The 7020-nt window shown below is 33.3% G+C and overlaps 1 long non-coding RNA gene across 5 annotated transcripts; it reads right to left on the reverse strand.

Annotated features, from left to right (window-relative positions):
• Window positions 1-1484: 1484 nt before the first annotated feature.
• Window positions 1485-5283, reverse strand: LOC114282640 (uncharacterized). Of its 5 annotated transcripts, XR_014342256.1 has the most exons (6): window positions 5078-5283; window positions 4886-4981; window positions 4259-4353; window positions 3489-3615; window positions 3061-3319; window positions 1485-1846 (listed from the first exon to the last, which is right to left on the reverse strand). It is a non-coding gene; the product is annotated as an uncharacterized LOC114282640 (long non-coding RNA). The 5 variants fall into 5 exon arrangements; XR_014342255.1 differs by lacking the exon at window positions 3061-3319; XR_014342259.1 differs by lacking the exon at window positions 1485-1846 and having other exon boundaries at window positions 3090-3319; window positions 3489-3556.
• Between the last annotated feature and the right edge of the window lie 1737 nt (window positions 5284-7020).

Here is a 7020-nt window from a genome sequence, read left to right on the forward strand (position 1 = left end):
ATCTTTTCAATTTTTTTGGCCTGGTTAGTTTGCTTTTGAGAGTAAATTTTGAATTTTTTTTTAAAAAAAAATTTGTTTGGTTTAATGATTTTGATTTTTTTTTTCAAAATCACTTTCTTTCTCCTACACATCAATCAATTATTTTTGTCTCTCTCATCTCTCATTCTCAATGACCTTTTCTCTCATACACATCTAGTTAATTACAACAAAACATCAAATCATCCCAAACTCTTATACTCCAAAACTATTTCCAAAATATACAATCAAATAAACCAATTATTTTTCTAAACTCTCTCTTCCAAAATCTTTTTTGAAAATTTATCTCTCAAAACCAAACCAAACACACCCTTTATACGCTCAGCTTTGTTTGGGAAGCCAAAAGCCAAGCTTTTTTTTGGCTACTTTAGTTATAAAAAACAAAATAGGCTTTTTAGTCTAATAAGACAAAATATCACATCTAACTCATAATCATTACATTCTTTTTCTCACAAAAAAGCCAAAAGCCATTCCTAAACCAGGCTTTTTAGTCCAAGGTTAAAATAACCAAAAAAGTCAAAAAGCCAAAAAGCCAACCCACTTTCAAAGCGAACCCAATAATGTACTCAATTCCTACTTTCATTCTCTTCTCACATAAGTCTTGTTTGGTAGAACTGTGAGAAAGTGCTTATAGATTATGACTTAACAGATTATAGATTACAACTTTAAATATAAGCTGCTTACCTGTTTGGTGCAGTTGTGGGATTATAGATTTAATCAGCAGAGTAGTATTTAGTTGAATAAGCTGTAAAATAGCTTTTTGCTTTGCAATGTCCTTTTTACCCTTTTTTTTTCATTTTATTTTTTTATATTCATTTTAATGATTTATTTCTATATTTCTTTTCTTTATTATTATTAATTGTTTTTTCTCTTCTTTATTTTTTTTCCCTTCTCTTCTTTTCTTTGTTAATTTTCACTACAAAAAATTGTACTTTTGACGACTAAATTTTTAGTTGCCAAAAGGTTTTCCCGACTAAATAATTTGGTCACCAACTTGGTCGCGAAAAGACGGTCAACGAAGGTATTGGTGACCAAAAAAATTTTAGTCACCGAAAGTCCTAAATTGGCGACTAATTTTTTAGTCGCCAAAAGCTTACAATTAAATTTAACATCACATTTTCAGCTACTAAAATTTTTGTTGATAAAACGTAAATTTTTTTTTTAGCTACTAAATCATTAGTCGCCTAAAGTCTTTTTTAAAAATAGCTACTAAATGTTTAGTCACCAAAAGGTTTGTTTCCATTTAATTCATTTTTTGGTTACTAACTATTTACTCGCTAAAAATATTTAACTCCATTTTTGGCTACCAATTGTTTAGTCGCCAAAAATATCATTTTATTTTAATTAATTTGTCCACAATCTGTATGTATCCCACGCAACTTGTAACAGGTATACAAACAAAACAATACATATATATTATCACCCATTCCATAACACATATTTCACTTACAACCATCCAAAAAAGAAAATAACTTTTAATGTTAAATTTTTATACAAATCAAATATATTCCAACTGAAAATAATAATTTCATACAGAATAAAAAGTAGTGCAAAAACCATGTCCTCCATAGACAAAAAAGGAATATCTACAATTCCACGCCAAAAATATTTGTAAAAAAAAAATTTAATCATTAGTTTTGATCAAATAGCATTGGCATATTTAAAATTATAAAAGAAAATTATATAATGCAAAATCTTTGCATTACCCTTATGGGTCTTCACAGGAAAATAGCACCCAAAAGATAGAGATGTCAAAACCCTCTTTTACATCTCTGTCTGTGAGTTTCTTCTTAACCTCTTCAGTCTTAGGCTGTTAAAAAAATGCACAAAAAAGTGAGATTCACATAAAATTACATTTTTCACCCACTTCATAATATGGCATTCACTAAAATAATATTCCAAAAATTAATACCCACTTTTAAGTGAAAGCGACTAACTGAAATAAGAACTTGGTCTTCTACAGCTCAAAGAACCTATAGTTATGATTTTCCTCAAATGTTCCACACTAAGAATGACCAAATTTAAGCTAAGGAATATGCATGACAATTTTTTTTAGAATATATGTACACACATAAAAACTGGAGAGCATTTGTGTGCCTAAAAACAAGTAAACCTCAACTTTTGCTAGTCTTTATGTAGCCAACACATATCCAAACTGTGTTATCAAGTTTAATTTAGGGAGATCAAAAAAAAAAAAAAAAAGGCTATGCACTGAGTAACAGTTTCAGCTGCAATGCCTAATCTTAATTCTTCTGTGTGCCAAAATCCTTCTCACTATTGCAGAGCTCAAGCTGAAAGGCATAGAAAACCAACAGAAGGATAACCACTATGACCATTTGGGTTCAAGTTGAGTATCAAGCACTATGGGTTGCGTTGGAATGGCCAACAGTTATAGGCATATGAACTTCACCAGTTACACGGATTAAGCAGTGCTCATGTCCAGTTTATCTAGGACCACGGTTCTGAAAAGCGGTTGCGGTCGCCGTAACGGTGGCGGTGGCGCAGTTGCGGTTGCGGGGTGTAAAGGCCGTAGCGTAACGGTTGCGGTAACCGAAACTGTGAATTTTTTTATTTTTAGCACAATTTAAAAAAAACTTACCGATACGTATATTTTTTTTCCATGATCATATTTATTGGGTTTAAAATAAATATTGATCAATTTTTGTAAATTTTTAAGTATAATCCAATATATTTTATATTTTTAAATCACTATAAAATAAGTTTTTTATATTTTATTTTAATAATTAATGACTTTATATTATACAAAAAATCCATCACTAACTATTATATATAAAATAAACAATGACAAAAGTAAAAAAATAAATAAGAGCCTAAATATATATATATATATATACATATTTTAATCAAGCCAAATAGATAATGACCACATTTATTATTATTATTATTATTATTATTATTATTATTATTATTATTATTATTATTATTATCAAACAATATATAGATAGACACACACAAACAAAATGGTTGAGTGATAGCAGCTGAATAGAATAGCATAGGTCTTACAGTTTCAACAAATCAATAACATGTTCTTCATCTTCTCTCTTCTCTTTCTATCTCTTGCTCCTCCATCTTCTCTCTTTGTCTTCCCTCTTCTCTCCTTCCCTCTTCCACCATTTTCAGCTTTTCTTGTGTGTGTTTTTTCGAAAGAAACAGTTCGGAACCGTTACGTAACGGTGCGTAACAGCGCGTTACGACTGTTACGGCACCGTTACAACCGCTACGGCAGCCACTACAGCCGACACACCTGTAAATCTCAATCACACTGCAAAAGCGGTCGTAACGGGTAGCGGTAATCACCAAAACCGTTACGTAATGGCGTTAAGTAACGGTTGTGGCCGCTTTTTAAAACCTTGTCTAGGACGGAAGACAATAGGTGTAATATCAAAGAGAGAAGAACATATCAAATAGAACACAATCAGAATTGAGAATACCTGATGAAATTCAACAAGGAGATTGTTGCTGGTAAGATATCTCTCAATTGATAAAGCAGCAATGCATCCTGAACCAGTTGCAGTTATGGCTTGCCTCAATTCATGGTCTTATACAAAGATCAAGAAACTGAAATACAAAATAGTCTCAAATAATTACAAGTTCAATGACAAATACGAATATTTAAGAGCTTGATATATATGTTGAGTCCATGCCCTAACAGATTAAACTTTTGAGGCAACTGGTTGCTTAACATGTTACTAGAGCTTTAGTTCTAGACATCTCACGTTCAAATATCGTTGTATTTGTTTGTACCTTATAATATGTTTGTCAGTGTGTCAGTTTGGCTTGTGTTAATTTGTATCTTCATGTTGGATAGGGGGTCACAAATAAAGGGAGGGTGTGAGAGCTTAAAACATGTGTTGGGCTTATTTCCTAATAGGTTAAGCTTTTAGAGCAACTAGTTACATTACAAAACCCAAAGAGTATCATCAAAATTCTTATCAAACTAGGATTTTATTCATCTCTTCAATCAAATAAATGAATTGGGCAAGTGTCCCTACAACAGGCAAAACTAACTTGTTCTACACCTGTACTGATGGAGTATTAGTACCAAAATAGGTAAACGCATCCATTTTGAAGTGCATAAGAAGTAGAGTAAGTGACACATAATGAACCTGGAGAGTTTCATAAAACATAGAATAGAAGTAGATGGAGAGTTTCATAAAACATACAATAGAAGCAAAAATTAATCAAGTTTTGAAATAGTTACCTGTACATCTCCAGCTGCAAATACACCTTCAACGGAAATTTCTGCACTACCCTCCTTCACCAACACATAACCTATGCTGTCAAGTTCAACTTGACCTTCCAACAATTGGCAAAAGGCCATCATTCAACTTTTCTCATTTTATTCTCAAACCAAGTACAAAATAATTATATAGAGCAGAAATGAGAAGGCATACCAGAGTAATGACCATTCAAAAAATAGTCTATTTTAGTGAAACATTTAATCCTAACCCTCAACTTGAGCCACATTACCATAACAATTCAATGCAAGGACACAAGCACTACTCAGGTAAGTAGATCAGATTTTTGAAAAGCCTAAGAGACATTTTATCAAACAGTTTGAATGCAAGTAAAAAAAAAAAAAAAAAAATTGAAAAGCCATAACAACTTCCCAAACCAACAATTCATGGGGGGCAACGAGCCATTAGATTTTAATGGGTTTTGATTTATATATATGGATATATATATACACACAAAGAAGACTAGAAGAGGAAGAAATAGAGAGGGGTGTGAGGATGATTCTGGAAATTTTCCTGGAAAGTGGAAAGAAAGAGAGAGCTTTCAAAATGGAGACTTTGAGAGAGAGAGAGAGAGGGAGAGAAAGAGGTACCTCAGGCTCGGACAAGGGTTTGCATTGCATGAACTGTGCAATCTGCTCATCGAGATTCCCATGGGTATTCGAGGCGACTAGATCTACACTCATCTTCTGGATTATATACAGGAAACGATTTCAATGAAGAAAAATAGTGATGGTTTTATCGATACCCAGAAAAATGGTGTAGAAGAAGACCTAATCACCAACCTAGATTTTGGGTCAATATGCGAACTGCACAGAGAGAAAGAGAGCTCGCATTCGGTGCTCCAATTGTCGGCGACCGTGATGAGGAGCGGCGGAGGCATGGCTGGCGGAGCGGCGGTGAGAGAGGGAGGGGAGAAGAGCAGCGGAGAGGTAGAGACAGAGGGAGAGGGAGAGGTACAGAGAAACGTTGAAGAGAGAGAGACAGAGGCATTGGTCTGTGCGTCCAGATCCTCTAGAGTGATCCTCTAGAGTGGTCCCTTAGAGTGCAACACGTGTCCCATTATCGCATCCAACGGCTGAGATGATCCCTCACCAAAACGGCGTCGTTTTGGTGAGCTAGACCAAAAAAAAAAAAAAAAAAAAAAAAATTTACAGAGCTGCAGATCGAGTCGAGAGAGGGAAGGAAGAAGAAGAAAATGGATTTGAAGGGAGGACAGATCGAGTCGAGAGGGAGGAGGAGGAAGAAGAAAATGGATTTGAGAGAAGAAAATGGATTCTGTCAAATCTATTGTTGGGCTCTGAGGGAAAGATGAAAATGGATTCTGAGGGAAAGATGGGTTTCGGAGCATACAAAACTCAAACTCGGGGGAGTTGGAGTCGCTGCTTCGTCTTCCACTGCTGCAAGGTGAGAGTATTGTTGGGCTTGCCATTTGAGAGAGAGAGAGAGAGGGAGAGAGGAGAGTTGGGAAGTTATATTGGGTTCCTGAGGAGAGAGAGGGAGAGAGGGAGTGTTTCGAGTAGTCTACAGATGCAATAGAGAAAGGACAGAATCCATTTTCTCTCAAATCTATTTTCTTCCAATTTTTCTTTTTTGGTCTGGCTCACAGAAGAAAATGGAAGTTCATCCATGGTGATGAACTGCAGCTCTGTAAATTTTTTTTTTTTTTTTTTGGTCTAGCTCACCAAAACGACGCCGTTTTGGTGAGGGATCATCTCAGCCGTTGGATGCGATAATGGGACACGTGTTGCACTCTAAGGGACCACTCTAGAGGATCACTCTAGAGGATGACTCTAGAGGATCCGGACGCTTGGTCTGTTGTCTGGGAACCAAATATATATATAAATATATATTACAGCATTACCGACTAAATATTTTTAGTCGCCAATTCATTTTATAAAATCCCTCCAAAATTTAAACTGTTTGGCTCCAAAAATTTTTGGTTTTTGGCGACCAAAAAGATAAATAATAATTTTTTATATTTCCATTCAGCGACGAAACAATTTTAGTAGCCAAAAATTCAATATATGGTGACTACAAAATTTTTTTGTCGCTGAAACTAAGTTTTTTGGCGACCAAAGTTTGGTCGCCAAAGATAAAAAAAGTAATTTTTTACTTTTCATTCGGTGACTAAATGCTTTTAGTAGCCAAAACTCAATATATGACGACTAAATTTTTTTTTTGTCGCCAATTCTGAAATTTTTAGTGACTAATTGTTTTTTCATTGCCAATAATCAATATACGCTGACTAAAAAAAATTAGTAGCTAAATATTTTACTTTTGCCGACTAAAAAAATTATTAGTCACCAATTTCCCAACTTTTGGCCAATAAATTTTTTTTAGTCGCCAATTTTAGTCGCTAAATGTGCATTTTGTTGTAGTGTTTGTTTAATTTATTAATTCATTACAATTAATACCAATTAATATTCATGTTCTAATTTATATTAATGTTGTAATTTCATTACATTCTTTTTTTTATATTCATTTTAATTATTTATTTCTATATTTCTTTTCTTTATTATTATTATTTTTTTCTTTTTTCTTTTTTTTTTCTTTTTTTTTCTCCTTATTTTCTTTTCTCTCCTTTCTTTTTTTCTTCTCTTAATTGTTTTTATTCTCTTCTTTCCTTATTTTTTTTCTTCTCTTAATTTTTTTTCTTTTTCTTCATTTTATTTTATTTTCTTCTCTTCTTACATATTAATTATTTCCTTTTTTTTCTTATCTATTA

The sequence above is a fragment of the Camellia sinensis genome, chromosome 1, assembly GCF_055761805.1.
Source record: "Camellia sinensis isolate YWXY chromosome 1, ASM5576180v1, whole genome shotgun sequence".
Lineage (NCBI taxonomy): Eukaryota > Viridiplantae > Streptophyta > Magnoliopsida > Ericales > Theaceae > Camellia > Camellia sinensis.